Source organism: Tursiops truncatus, chromosome 3 (genome assembly GCF_011762595.2).
Source record: "Tursiops truncatus isolate mTurTru1 chromosome 3, mTurTru1.mat.Y, whole genome shotgun sequence".
Classification (NCBI taxonomy): Eukaryota; Metazoa; Chordata; class Mammalia; order Artiodactyla; family Delphinidae; genus Tursiops; species Tursiops truncatus.
This window is the reverse complement of record NC_047036.1, coordinates 168,708,397-168,721,995: the sequence shown is the minus strand read 5'-3', so window position 1 is coordinate 168,721,995 and position 13,599 is coordinate 168,708,397. Positions and strand designations below refer to the sequence as shown.

General features: G+C 41.3%; 2 long non-coding RNA genes across 3 annotated transcripts in view; one reads left to right on the top strand and one right to left on the bottom strand.

Annotated features, from left to right (window-relative positions):
- The window catches only part of LOC117311812 (uncharacterized), a 52,729-nt gene that overhangs the window by 24,122 nt on the left and 15,008 nt on the right, over window positions 1-13,599 (top strand). The gene's annotated exons all lie outside the window — the stretch shown is intronic.
- Window positions 7,750-13,599, bottom strand: part of LOC141278407 (uncharacterized) — a 52,270-nt gene continuing 46,420 nt past the window's right edge. The window contains exon 3 of the long non-coding RNA XR_012331152.1: window positions 7,750-8,420. This is a non-coding gene — a long non-coding RNA (uncharacterized lncRNA). The remainder of the gene's footprint in view (window positions 8,421-13,599) is intronic.

Here is a 13,599-nt window from a genome sequence, read left to right as displayed (position 1 = left end):
GGCTGCGTTGGATCTTCGTTGCGGTGCGTGGGCTTCTCATTGCAGTGGCTTCTTTTGTGGCGGAGCGTGGGCTCTAGGTGCGCGGGCTTCAGTAGTTGTGGTTCGCGGGCTCAGTAGTTGTGGCTCACGGGCTCTAGAGCGCAGGCTCTGTAGTGGTGGCACATGGGCTCTAGAGCGCAGGCTCAGTAGTTGTGGCACGTGGGCTCAGTTGCTCCGCGGCATGTGGGTTCTTTCCAGACCAGGGCTGGAACCCGTGTCCCCTGCACTGGCGGGCGGGTGCTTAAACCCTGCGCCACCAGGGAAGCCCGATTATGAATTGTTAATGTACTTCGTCCATATGTGGGACAACAGTGCTGCAGATGATCAGTGGGGAGAAACCAAAGCGAGACTACAGTCTTATTGTGAAACAAGGACACCCTACTGGAGTCGAATCCTACAAATGTACCGAGTGCTGGGGGGCTGCAGTGGATACCCAAGTCTAGACTCCCGCCTTCAGTGTGAGGCTGGGCAGACGGGTCTCGTATCTAAGCGCTGATGTGAGATCTCACGCTGTAGACAAAACCTATCCGTGTCAGGAATGTGGGACGGCCTTTCCTTTTCTCTCCTCTTCAGAAACATGTCTCCCTGGTAAATGCCACGTGAGGAATGTGGCAGAACTCTACCGTCACTCATCTTTTCAGACATGGCAGTGGTCACAAGTGAGCAGAAAACCTATGAAGGGGAAGAACATGGCAAGGTTCTTACTTATTGCTGTGCCCTTAGAAGACCCGTGACTACTCATAATGGAATAAAGTCTTGGGAATATAAGGAATGCGGGAAAGGCTCTCGTCGTCATTACCCGATATATAAAAGCACTCACCTTGTAAGTGTGAGACGTGGGAGAACCTTTATTCCTTCCTCACACCCAGCAGCACAGTTACGGTGGAATAGCGTCCGCTTACTGACTGCAGTGAGTCCACGAGGAGCCGTGTGTTCGCTCAGGAGGACGGTGTGAGAGACCTGATCAGGGGATCTCGCCCCGTGTCCGCCAGGTTTGTGGAAGGAGCAAGGAAGCAGGATTTGTGGATTGGACGTACTTATGGGGTAGTGTATGGAAAGGATTTTAGGAATTCTTACCTACAGAGCTGGAAAAATGGAGTGGAGCTAACTTGTAATTGGGGAAAGTGGAGAAAGTTCCTCCAAATATTGATACAATAGGTTTGAGAGCTGGTCTTATTTTTGGTTTGGGCAATACTTCTTGTGTTTTTAGACATGACTGTGCAGTGGCCTTATGGGTGTTCTCCATCCCCATCAGAGCGGTAGTGTGGTTTTATGCCCCACGGATTGTTTAACAGAACCCGTGGACCATTCTGTGAGCGCCGGCAGTATGTGCCAGGTCAGCTGTTGGGCTGTCAGGCAGCCCGTTCTTTTGTCCACAAGCAGATGAAGTCCAGCCTCAAGAGCCTACTGTGTGGTACCCAGAACTTTATTACAGATTTTGTCCAGAGAATGTCTGTACTTGGAATAGGATTAGTCTCGCCTGCCTTTTTTTTTTTTTTTTTGGATGCAAAATGATCAGATGAATCCTCTGATGCGACAATGGCTGTGCAGTTGCATTTATTTATTTATTTATTTTGCGGTACGCGGGCCTCTCACTGTTGTGGCCTCTCCCGTTGCGGAGCACAGGTTTCGACGCGCAGGCTCAGCGGCCATGGCTCACGGGCCCAGCTGCTCCGCGGCACGTGGGATCTTCCCGGACCGGGGCACGAATCCGTGTCCCCTGCATCGGTAGGCAGACTCTCAACCACTGCGCCACCAGGGAAGCCCTGCATTTATTTTTTTTAAATATTTATTTGGCTGCACTGGGTCTTAGTTGCGGCACACGGGATCTTTAGTTGTGACATGTGGGCTCTTAGTTGTCACATGCGGGATCTAGTTCCCTGACCAGGGATCGAACTCGGGCCCCCTGCATTGGGAGCAGTGGAGTCTTAACCACTGCACCGCCAGGGAAGTCCTTGCAGTGGCATTTAAACCTCTAAAGAGAGGAGGGCAACTGTAACACAGAAATTTCCTAGAAATAAAAATGTTTTTTCCCCGAAGACAGGGTCCTAGGTTACCAAACACAGTCAATGGAAATATCCCCAAATCTAGACGGTCTTTTGCAAAGATCTGCACGGCTTTGTAAAAAAATCGAGATGAAATTCACAAACCTACAGCTAACCATTTAATAATATACAATTTGGTCCGTTCACTGTGTTGTGCAACCACCATCTCTAATGTGAAAGCCTCTTCCTCACGCCAGGACACCCTGTGCCCTTTAAGCAGTGGCCCCCTCTTTCCCCTGCAGCCTTCCCGGCAAGCGCTCGTCTACTCTCTGCCTGTATGGATTTGCCCGTTCTGGTGATTTTTTATAAAAGCAGTCACACGGGGACTTCCCTGGGGGTCCAGTGGTTAAGACTCTCCCTGCAGGGGGTGCAGGTTGGACCCCTGGTTGGGGAACCAAGTTCCCACATGCCATGCTGTGTGGCCACCCCCCCCAAAAAAAAAAACCCAGTCACACAATATGTGATCATTTGGGTCTGGTGTTTACTCAGAATGTTTTTGTGGCTCATGCACGTTGCAGCCTGTGTCAGCACCTCTTTCCTTTTTATGGCAGCGTGTGATTCCACTGTGTCTGTGTGCACCACAGTTTGCCTATCCATTCGTACGTTGATAGATATTGGGGTTGTTTCCACCTTTTGGTTGTGGAAGGAAACCCCTGCTGCTCTGAGCATCCGTGTACAAGTTTCTGTGTGCACCTAAGTATTCATCTCTGTGAGGCGGATACCTGTGAGTGGAGTTGCTGGGTCATGTGGTGATTCTTTGACTTTTTGAGGTACTGCCAAACTGTTTTCCATAGTGGCTGCACCTGCACCATTTACATTCCCATCAGCAGTGTACAAGGTTTCCTATTTCTCCACATCTTTTGGGAAAACCTGTGTTTTTTTTTTTACATTATAATCCCCATAGTGGGTATGCCGTGATAGACTAAGTGACCTCCCCATAGTGGGTATGCCGTGATAGCCTAAGTGACCAATGATGTTGAACTTCTACTCGTGTATTTGCTGACTGTGTATCTTCATTAGACAAATGTCTGTTCAAGTCTATTGCCCATTTTTGAAAACTGGGTTGCCTTGCTGAAAGAGTTCTTTATATTCCGGGTACTAAACCCTTATCAGGTCAAGGACATTTGAACAAAAGGAAATGTATGGATCTTGTTATATCCCTGTAGGGATCATTAGGGAAGCTGACTGCTGCTCGTGGTTATTTGAATATGGTAAACGCAGGTTGTTTATTTTTAGGTGTGATAATGGACTTTAGATTATGTTTTTAAAAAAACATATATTCCCAAATATTCATGGATTAAATGGTATATCTGAGAGTTTCTTCAAAATTATGTGGAGAAATGAGTGGAGTAGAAACAAAAATTGAAAAGTGTTTTAGGAAAGTAATGGATATATACAGTTTTATTGTGTCTTTTCACATCCTTCTAAAAATCATTTTTTAAAATCATAGATACACATAAAATTTACCATCTTAACCATTTTAAGTGGTATTAAATACATTCACATTGTTGTGCAACCATCATAGTCCAAGCCCATAACTCTTCATCTTGTAAAACTGAAACAGTAACTCCTACTCCCTCCCCCCCAGCCCCTGCAACCACCATTCTACTGTCTTTATGAGATGTGACTCCATACCTCCTATAAGTAGAATCATACAGTATTTGTCACTCGTGATTAGCTGATTCCAATGAACACAATGCCCTCAAGGTTCATGCATGTTGTAGCACAGTAAAGAAGTTCCTTCCTTTTATTCCAGTGTATGGATGGACCACACTTTGTGTATCCATTCACTCTTTGAACACTTACATTGCTTTACATATTTTAACGATTGTGAATCATGCTGCCATGAACATGGGTAAACAAGCATCTCTTGGAGACCCTGCTTTCAATTCTTTAAGGGTATATACCCAGAAGTGGAATTGCGGGAGAATATGGTAATTCTTTCAGTTTTCTGAGGAACTACCATACTGTTTCCACAACTGCTTTCCATCTTACATCCCTACCAGCAGTGCACAAGGATTCCAGTTTTTCCACATCCTTGTCCATACTTGCTTTCTGGGTTTTTTTTTTTTTTTTTTTTTGATAATAGCCATCCTAATGTGTGTGAGGTGATACCTTATTGTAGTTTGGGTTTGCATTTCCCTAATGATTAGTGATTCTGAGCATCTTTTCATGTGCTTATTGGCCACTCGTATGTTTCTTTTTTTTTCTTTTTTTTATTCAATATGAATTTTTATTAACACACATTTTTCAAAGTCTGTACAAATCAAAACATTCCTGTGTTTTAAAAGGTCCATTATTACAAACATACAAATAAACAAAAGGTGTCACCAAAAGTTAGCTACTCAATTTCATGGTAAAAGAGTGTCATGATTTTTAAAAACCAAAATTTCAAGACTGAGGTTTCTGCCTTCCCTTTTTAGAACTTGTGGAAAGTTAGAAAATGTGTGGATTTGCTTTATATTAAATGCCAAGACCTTAAAAAAAGATTTAGTATAAAACTAAATGTGGTTTTACATTGTCACTTCATGTAACAGAATTTCTCAAGTCTTTAAAATTAAAAAAAAAATGACTTTTTTCAGTCTTTTCCCCATAGTCAATGTAAATGCATCTGAAAAATATTATCTGACAGTTTTTTACCTAAACGTTTCTCATTCAAAAGTTACAAAACTATTTAGCACTGCCATTTCCCTTGCTTAGAAGGGAAAATTACATCCTCTACTAGAGTGATAGATAAGTAACATGGCTCTGTCCAATTATGTGCATAAAACATTGTTTTATTTTAAACTAAGTATCATATTTATCTCATTCTAGGCCTTTTTGGGTTCATTCATAGGCTAGGCTAGCTGCTAGTAGGGAGATTAGGAATAGGGCCATAAGGAGTATTGTTGTTAAGTTATTTGTTTGGATTGCTCAAGGTAAGGGGAGCAGGAGGGCAATTTCTAGGTCGAAGAAGGAGGAAAGTAATTGCTACTAGGAAAAATTTTATGGAAAAAGGTAGGCGAGCAGATCCTATTGGGTCAAAGCCACATTCGTAAGGGCTGGTTTTTTCTGCATAGACGTTTAGTTGGGGGAGTCAAAAACCGATAAGTATGAGCAGTAAGGCTAGGGTTGTATTCGTCAGTAACGTTAATAGAAGGTTTATTGTTCTTTTTCGGGGTGTACCGAAACTAACTGATTGGAAGTCAGTTGTACTTGTTAATACTAAAAGGACTACGAACCTCATCAATAGATTAATACATAGAGGAATAATCATACAACGTCTACGAAATGTCAGTATCAAGCAGCGGCTTCGAAGCCAAAGTGGTGGTTTGATGTAAAGTGGAACGTTAATTGGCGTATGAAGCAGACGATGAGGAAAGTGGATCCGATGATGACGTGTAGTCCGTGGAAGCCTGTGGCTACGAAGAAGGTAGATCCATAAACTCCGTCTGAGATCGTAAATGGGGCTTCATAGTATTCTGATGCTTGAAGTAGGGTGAAATAGAGGCCGAGTGTGATTGTGATGAGAAGAGCTTGGAGTATGTGTTTGCGGTCGCCTTCCATGAGACTGTGATGGGCTCAAGTGATAGATACACCGGAAGCTAATAGCACGGAGGTATTGAGGAGTGGGACTTCTAGTGGATTTAGGGGGTGGATACCCGTTGGTGGTCAGGAGCCTCCTAGTTCAGGAGTAGGGGCAAGACTTGAATGGTAAAAGGCTCAGAAGAAGCCTGTAAAGAATAGGACTTCTGATAAGATAAATAAGATTATACCATATCGAAGTCCTTTTTCAACGGTTGGTGTGTGGTGGCCTTGGAAAGTGCTTTCTCGGACGATATCTCGTCATCATTGGTATATTGTTAGGGTATTTGTCAAAAAGCTTAAAGTCAGTAAGATTATTGAGTTGAAGTGGAATCATATGATTAGGCCTGATGTTATAAGAAATGCTGAGAGAGCTCCTGTAAGTGGTCAAGGACTGGGGTTTACTATATGATATGAGTGGGTTTGGTGGGTCATTATGTATTGTCCTGCAAGTATAGGCTCACTAGTAAGGTGAATACGTAGGCTTGGATTAGGGCTACGGCGAATTCGAGGATGATTAATAAGGTGAGGATGGTGAATGTGATGAGGGCTGTGAATAGACTAATATCTATTAATGCAAGAGTTGCACTTCCGATTAGGTGTAGTAATAGGTGACCTGCTGTGATGTTCGCTGTTAGCCGTACTGCTAGAGCTAAAGGCTGAATAAATAGGCTGATAGTTTCGATTATTACTAATATAGGGATCAGGAAAGTGGGTGTGCCTAGTGGTAGAAGGTGGGCTAGGGATATTTTTGTCTTGTTACAGAAACCGATAAAGACAGTGCCAGCTCATAATGGAATAGCTATGCCTAAATTTATAGAGAGTTGAGTAGTGGGTGTAAATGAGTGGGGTAGTATTCCAAGAAGATTTGTGGAAGCGATGAATAGGAAAAGTGAGATAAGTATTAGAGATCAGGTTTGTCCTTTGTGGTTATGTGTAACTATCAGTTGCTTTGATGTGAGTTTGGTTAGTCATTGTTGGATAGCGATTATACGATTGTTGATTAATCGATTTGGTGTTGGGAATAGTATGGTGGGAAATATAATAATTAGAGTAGTGATAGGAATACCTAGTATAATCGGGATTATGAAAGGGGCAAATAGATTTTCGTTCATGTGTAATTTCAGGGGGTTTGTTGTTTTTGTAATTTAGTGCACATTGGTTTGGGGGAAGGAGAATAAAAATGCTTTGAGATTTTTAGTTGAAGTAATGTGAAGAGGGTAAAGGTCATAGAGAGGATGGTAAGGAGCCATGTTGATGTATCTAGTTGTGGCATATCATTAAGGGGAGTTTATAACTCTCAATCTTTAACTTAAAAGGTTAACGCTAGTTCAGCTTCTTAATGAAGTTATAATATGGATGCAGATCATTTTTCAAAGTTCTCTAAGGGTACTAATTCGAGAACGATTGGCATAAAGCTGTGATTTGAGCCACAGATTTCTGAACATTGTCCATAGAACAGGCCAGGTCGTGTTGATATTGGGGTTGTTTGGTTTAGGCGTCCAGGAATTGCATCTGTTTTTAGACCCAGGGAAGGAACAGCTCATGAGTGTAATACATCTTCTGAGGAAACTAGTATTCGGATTGTTATTTGTATGGGTAGGACCATTCGATTATCTACTTCTAGCAATCATAGTTCTCCTGGTTTTAGGTCCGAGGTTGGAATCATGTAGGAGTCAAAATTTAGGTCTTCGTAGTCAGTATATTCATAGCTTCAATATCATTGATGTCCTATTGTTTTTACGGTAAGGGAGGGATTGTTAATTTCGTCTATTATGTAGAGAATTCGTAGAGAAGGTAGGCGATTATAATTAAGATAACGGCAGGGAGGACAGTTCAAATAGTTTCTACTTCTTGAGCGTCTGTTGTACTAGTGTGTGTTAATTTGGTTGTAAGTATTAGGGTAATAATATAGAGGACTAGGGAGCTAATTAGGAAAACAATCAGTAATGCGTGGTCATGAAACTGTAGGAGTTCTTCTATAACAGGTGATGCTGCGTCTTGTAAGCCTAGTTGGAAAAGGTATGCCATGGAGATATACAGGATTTTCACTTGTGATTTAACTTTGACAAAGTTACGTAAGACTTTACTAATATCTCACTCATAAAGAAAGACATAATGGTTATGATGTTGGCTTGAAACCGATTAGAGGGGGTTCGATTCCTTCCTTTCTTGAATATTTTAGGTTAACATATACTGGTTCCTCAAATGTGTGATATGGTGGAGGACATCCGTTTAGTCATTCAAGGTTTGTGGAGGTGAGGTCTACTGCCAATACTTCCCGTTTAGATGCGAATGCTTCTCAGATAATGAAGATTATCAGTATGACTGCTGTCAGTGAGGTAAAGGAGCCTATTGACGAGATGGTATTTCATGTTGTGTAGGCATCTGGATAGTCGGAGTATCGGCGAGGTATTCCAGATAGGCCTAGCAAGTGCTGTGGAAAGAATGTCATATTTACACCTACGAATATAATTATAAATTGGATTTTTGTTCATGTTGGGTTAAGTGTATAGCCTGAAAATAGTGGAAATCAGTGGACGAAACCTCCTATGATGGCGAAGACAGCTCCTGTTGAAAGCACATAGTGAAAATGGGCAACTACATAATAGGTGTCGTGGAGAATAATGTCTAGGGATGAATTAGCCAGGATAATACCAGTTAGACCTCCTACTGTGAATAAGAAAATAAAGCCTAAAGCTCATATTAGGGCGGGAGATCATTTAATATTTCCTCCGTGAAGTGTTGCCAGTCAGCTGAAGACTTTTACTCCTGTAGGAATAAGCGATAATTATAGTGGCTGATGTAAAGTATGCTCGTGTATCTACGTCTGTTCCAACTGTAAATATATGATGAGCTCATACAGTAAAACCCAGGAAACCAATAGAAACTATAGCTCATACTATTCCCATATACCCGAAAGGTTCTTTTTTCCCCGAATAATAGGTAACGATAATGTGAAATTACTCCGAAGCCGGGCAGAACTAGAATATATACTTCGGGATGGCCAAAAAATCAGAACAGGTGTTGATACAGGATTGGGTCGCCTCCTCCTGCCGGGTCGAAAAAGGTGGTGTTTAGGTTTCGATCAGTTAATAGTATGGTAATTCCGGCTGCTAAGACGGGTAGCGACAGTAAGAGTAAAACTGCTGTGACCAAGACTGATCACACGAAGAGAGGTGTTTGGTATTGGGTTATAGCGGGCGGTTTTATATTAATAATAGTTGTAATGAAGTTAATAGCCCCAAGGATTGAAGATATACTGGCTAAATGTAGAGAGAAAATAGTAAGGTCTACTGAGGCTCCTGCGTGTGCTAGGTTTCCGGCTAGAGGAGGATATACAGTTCAGCCTGTGCCTGCGCCGGCTTCAGTTATTGAAGATGCTGTCAGTAGTAGAAAGGAAGGGGGGGAAGTAGTCAGAAGCTTATGTTGTTTAGACGAGGGAATGCTATGTTAGGGGCTCCAATTATCAAGGGAACTAGTCAGTTTCCAAATCCCCCAATTATGATAGGTATAACCATAAAGAAAATTATTACGAAGGCGTGGGCTGTTACTAGAACATTATAAAGTTGGTCGTCTCCGATAAGTGTGCCAGGCTGACCTAATTCAGCACGAATCAGCAAGCTGAGACCAGTACCCACTATTCCTGCCCAGGCGCCAAATAGTAAATACAGGGTACCAATGTCTTTGTGATTGGTAGAGAATAGTCATCGGTTTATGAACATAGGTAAAATGGCCGAGTAGGCATTAGACTGTAAATCTAAAGACAGGGGTAAAGTCCTCTTTTTGCCAAGTCCTGTGGTGAGTAATCATTTTGAATTGCAAATTCAAAGAAGCAGCTTCAATCCTGCCGGGACTTCTGCCACCTTTTTTTTCTCGCGGCGGGAGAAGTAGATTGAAGCCAGTTTATTAGGGTATTTAGCTGTTAACTAAAAGTTCGTGGGAGATGTATCCCTCCAATCTAGTGAGGATTTAGCTTAATTAAAGTGTTTGATTTGCATTCAGTTGATGTGAGATATGGTCTTGCAATCCTTATTGGCCAGGGGTTAAGTAGAATTATACTTGCTTAGGGCTTTGAAGGCTCTTGGTCTTATTTAACCTAAACCCCTATAGTAGGACAAAGAGTGCTGGTGTAAGAGGTAGAAGTATTGTGGATAGTACGATTGCTGTTGGTAAAAGGGTTATTTGTTTTGTGGAGTGGAATTGTCATTTTATTTTTATGTTGTTGGAATAGGGTTAATGCTGTGGAGTAGGTAAGGCGTATATAGAAATATAGGTTGAGTAGAGCTGTGATGGCTATGAGGGTGGGTAGGATGAGGGTATCATTTTTTGTTAGTTCTTGAATAATCATTCATTTGGGTATAAAGCCTGTGAGTGGAGGAAGTCCTCCTACGGAGAGTAGGGTGAGCATAGTAAAGGTTGTTATAACAGGTATTGTATTTCATGTTTGGGATAGTAGTAGTGTGGTGGTAGTGGAGTTTTGGATGAGTAGTATAAATATGGTGAAGGTTATTACAATGTAAATTAATAGATTTAGTAGGGTGAGGGCTGGATTGTATAATAAAATAGCGGTTATTCATCCTATGTGAGCAATTGATGAATAGGCTATGATTTTTCGGAGTTGCGTTTGGTTTAGTCCACCTCAGCCTCCGATTAGAATCGATAGAAAGGATATAGTGATTATTAGGTGTAGATTGATTGGTGAGATTTGATAAAGGATTGAGATGGGTGCGAGTTTTTGTCACGTAAGTAGAATTAGTCCTGTGCTTAGGGGAACACCTTGTGTAACTTCTGGTACTCAGAAGTGAAAAGGGGATAATCCTAGTTTAATGGCTAAAGCTATTGTTATTAGAACGGATGCTGTTGGGTCGAATAATTTTATGATAGTTCATTGGCTGGCGTGTATTAGGTTAATAATAATGGCTAGTATGAGTAATGAGGACGCTGTGGCCTGTGTTAGAAAGTATTTGGCTGAGGCTTCTGTGGCTCGGGGGTTAGTTTTTTTATTATGATAGGAATGATGGCTATCATGTTTATTTCTAGTCCAATTCAGGCGAACAGTCAATGGGAGCTAATGGTGACAATTATTGTGCTTAGGACGAGGGTTGTTAGTAGGGTGATGGAGACGAATGGGTTAATTAGTATGGGAAGGCTATGAACCAACATTTCCGGGGTGCGGGCCCGGGAGCTTATTTAGCTGACCTTACTGTAGATTATGGTGTAGTGTGGTAGCACGGAGAATTTTGAATTCTTAAGGGTAGGTTCGATTCCTATTATTCTAGAAATAAGAGGACTCAAACCTCTATTATTTACTCTATCAAAGTAATTCTTTTGTAAGACATATTTCTTATTTTATGTTTGGGGTGGGATACCTGCTGTTATTAATGGGTAGTGAGATGTGTCATAGGCAGAGAGCTAGTGTCAGTGGGAGGAAGTTTTTTCAGAGGAGGTGTATTAGTTGGTCATATCGGAATCGGGGGTAGGATGCTCGGATTCATAGGAAGGATATTGTTAATAGTAGCGATTTAATGATTAGGTTTGTTGTGCATAGTTCTGGTGTGTAGGGGTCGTGGAATGCTCCTAGAAATAAGATAGTTGTGAATATGTTTATTACGATAATGTTAGCATATTCTGCTGGGAAGCACAGGGCGAAAGGGCCTGCTGCATATTCTACATTAAAGCCAGATACGAGTTCTGATTCTCCTTCTGTGAGGTCGAAAGGGGCTCGGTTAGTTTCTGCTAAGGTGGAAATAAATCATATTATGGCTAATGGTCATGAGGGGAAGAGCAGTCATAGTTTTTCTTGTGTAGTGTTTAGTGTGGATAGAGTGAAGGAGCCATTTATTAGAAGTACAGATAGAAGAATAATAGCTAATGTTACTTCATGTGAGATTGTTTGTGCTACTGCTCGTAGTGCTCCGATTAAGGCGTATTTTGAATTAGAAGCTCATCCAGATCATAGAATAGAGTAGACCGCTAGGCTTGATATTGCTGATATGAAGAGTACTCCTAGGTTTATGTTGATGAGGGGGTGTGGTATGGGTAGGGGAGCTCATATTGTGCGGGCCAGGGTTAGTGCGAGTACGGGTGCGATGATGAATATGGTGGTGGAGGATGTGGCTGGTCCTAAGGGTTCTTTGGTGAATAGTTTGATTGCATCGGCGAAGGGTTGTAATAAGCCATATGGACCTACGATGTTGGGTCCTTTTCGGAGTTGTATATAGCCTAGGATTTTGCGTTCTACTAATGTTAGAAATGCTACAGCTAAAAGAATGGGAAGGATGAGTGTTAAAATGTTAATTATAAACATTTGTTGAAGAGACGATTTGAACCTCTGGGTATAAAAGCTTAAGTTTTATGCAATTGCCGTACTCTGCTACTTCAACAAAGCCCTGGTCTTGGGCAGAGTATGTTTGCGCTAGTTTATTAGGTTGAGACTGGGTCACTAATTGTTTGAAGGCGCTTTTTTTAAAGTTGGCCTTACTTCTCTTGTCCTTTCGTACTGGGAGAAATGCGTAATAGATAGAAACCGACCTGGATTACTCCGGTCTGAACTCAGATCACGTAGGACTTTAATCGTTGAACAAACGAACCCTTAATAGCTGCTGCACCATTAGGATGTCCTGATCCAACATCGAGGTCGTAAACCCTATTGTCGATATGGACTCTAGAATAGGATTGCGCTGTTATCCCTAGGGTAACTTGTTCCGTTGATCAAAATTTTGGATCAATAAGTGATATTATACTTTGGCTAGTAGGCCTAGGTTTTAATCACTCGGAGGGTTTTTTATACTCTGAGGTCACCCCAACCGAAATTGTCAATTCATATAAAGCTTTGTTATCCCTTGGTGGTATTATTTTGTGCTTTTTGGGTTGATTAATTAAAGCTCCATAGGGTCTTCTCATCTTATTGTGTTATCCCCGCCTCTTCACGGGGAGGTCAATTTCACTGATTAAGAGTAAGAGACAGTAAAACCCTCGTGTGGCCATTCATACAAGTCCTTATTTAGAGAACAAGTGATTATGCTGCCTTTGCACGGTCAAGATACCGCGGCCGTTTAACGATTGTCACTGGGCAGGCAGTGCCTCTAATACTGGTTATGCTAGAGGTGATGTTTTTGGTAAACAGGCGGGGTTTGTGTTTGCCGAGTTCCTTTTACTTTTTTTAATCTTTCCTTGGTGCACACCTGTGTTGGGTTAACAGTATGTTTAATAAATAGTTTAGTGTTAGGTTATATTTATTGGCTGTTAACTATCAGTATATTATCAGTCACTGATATAAGCTTGTTCGAGGAGAAAATTTTTCTTGTTACTCATGTTAACAGTATTTCTTCTATAATTAAATAGATTAGTCCAATAGTCAGGCTAGGAGTTATTTTACTTATTGTTGAAATTAAAACTTATTTTTGTTGTTGAGCTTGAACGCCTTCTTAATTGGTGGCTGCTTTTAGGCCAACTATGGTTTAAGTTTTATATTACTCTCTAGTAAAGGTTGTATCCATTTCTAAAAAGCTGTACCTTTTTAGACTAACAATTAAACATACGTTGAAACTTGCTGTGGTTTTTAGTATTGTTTAATGTTGAACTGAAATTCCTTTCTTGGACGACCAGCTATCACCAGGCTCGTTAGGCTTTTCACCTCTACTTACAAGTCTTCTCACTATTTTGCCACATTGATGAGTTTGTTCTAGTTACTGCTTATAAGTAGCTCGTCTGGTTTCGGGTAATTTAACTTAAGGTCTCTTTGCTAAATTATTACTAGTTAAGTCATTATGCAAAAGGTACAAGGGGTAAACTTTGCTTTTTTCTACTTTTAATAATTCTTTCATCTTTCCCTTACGGTACTTTCTCTGTAGCGCCACTGATATTTAAATTTCTATCTCCTATACTTTAAATGTATGGTAAATGTTTTATTTGATTAACTTATAGTAGTAGTGATGGGGAGGGGTAT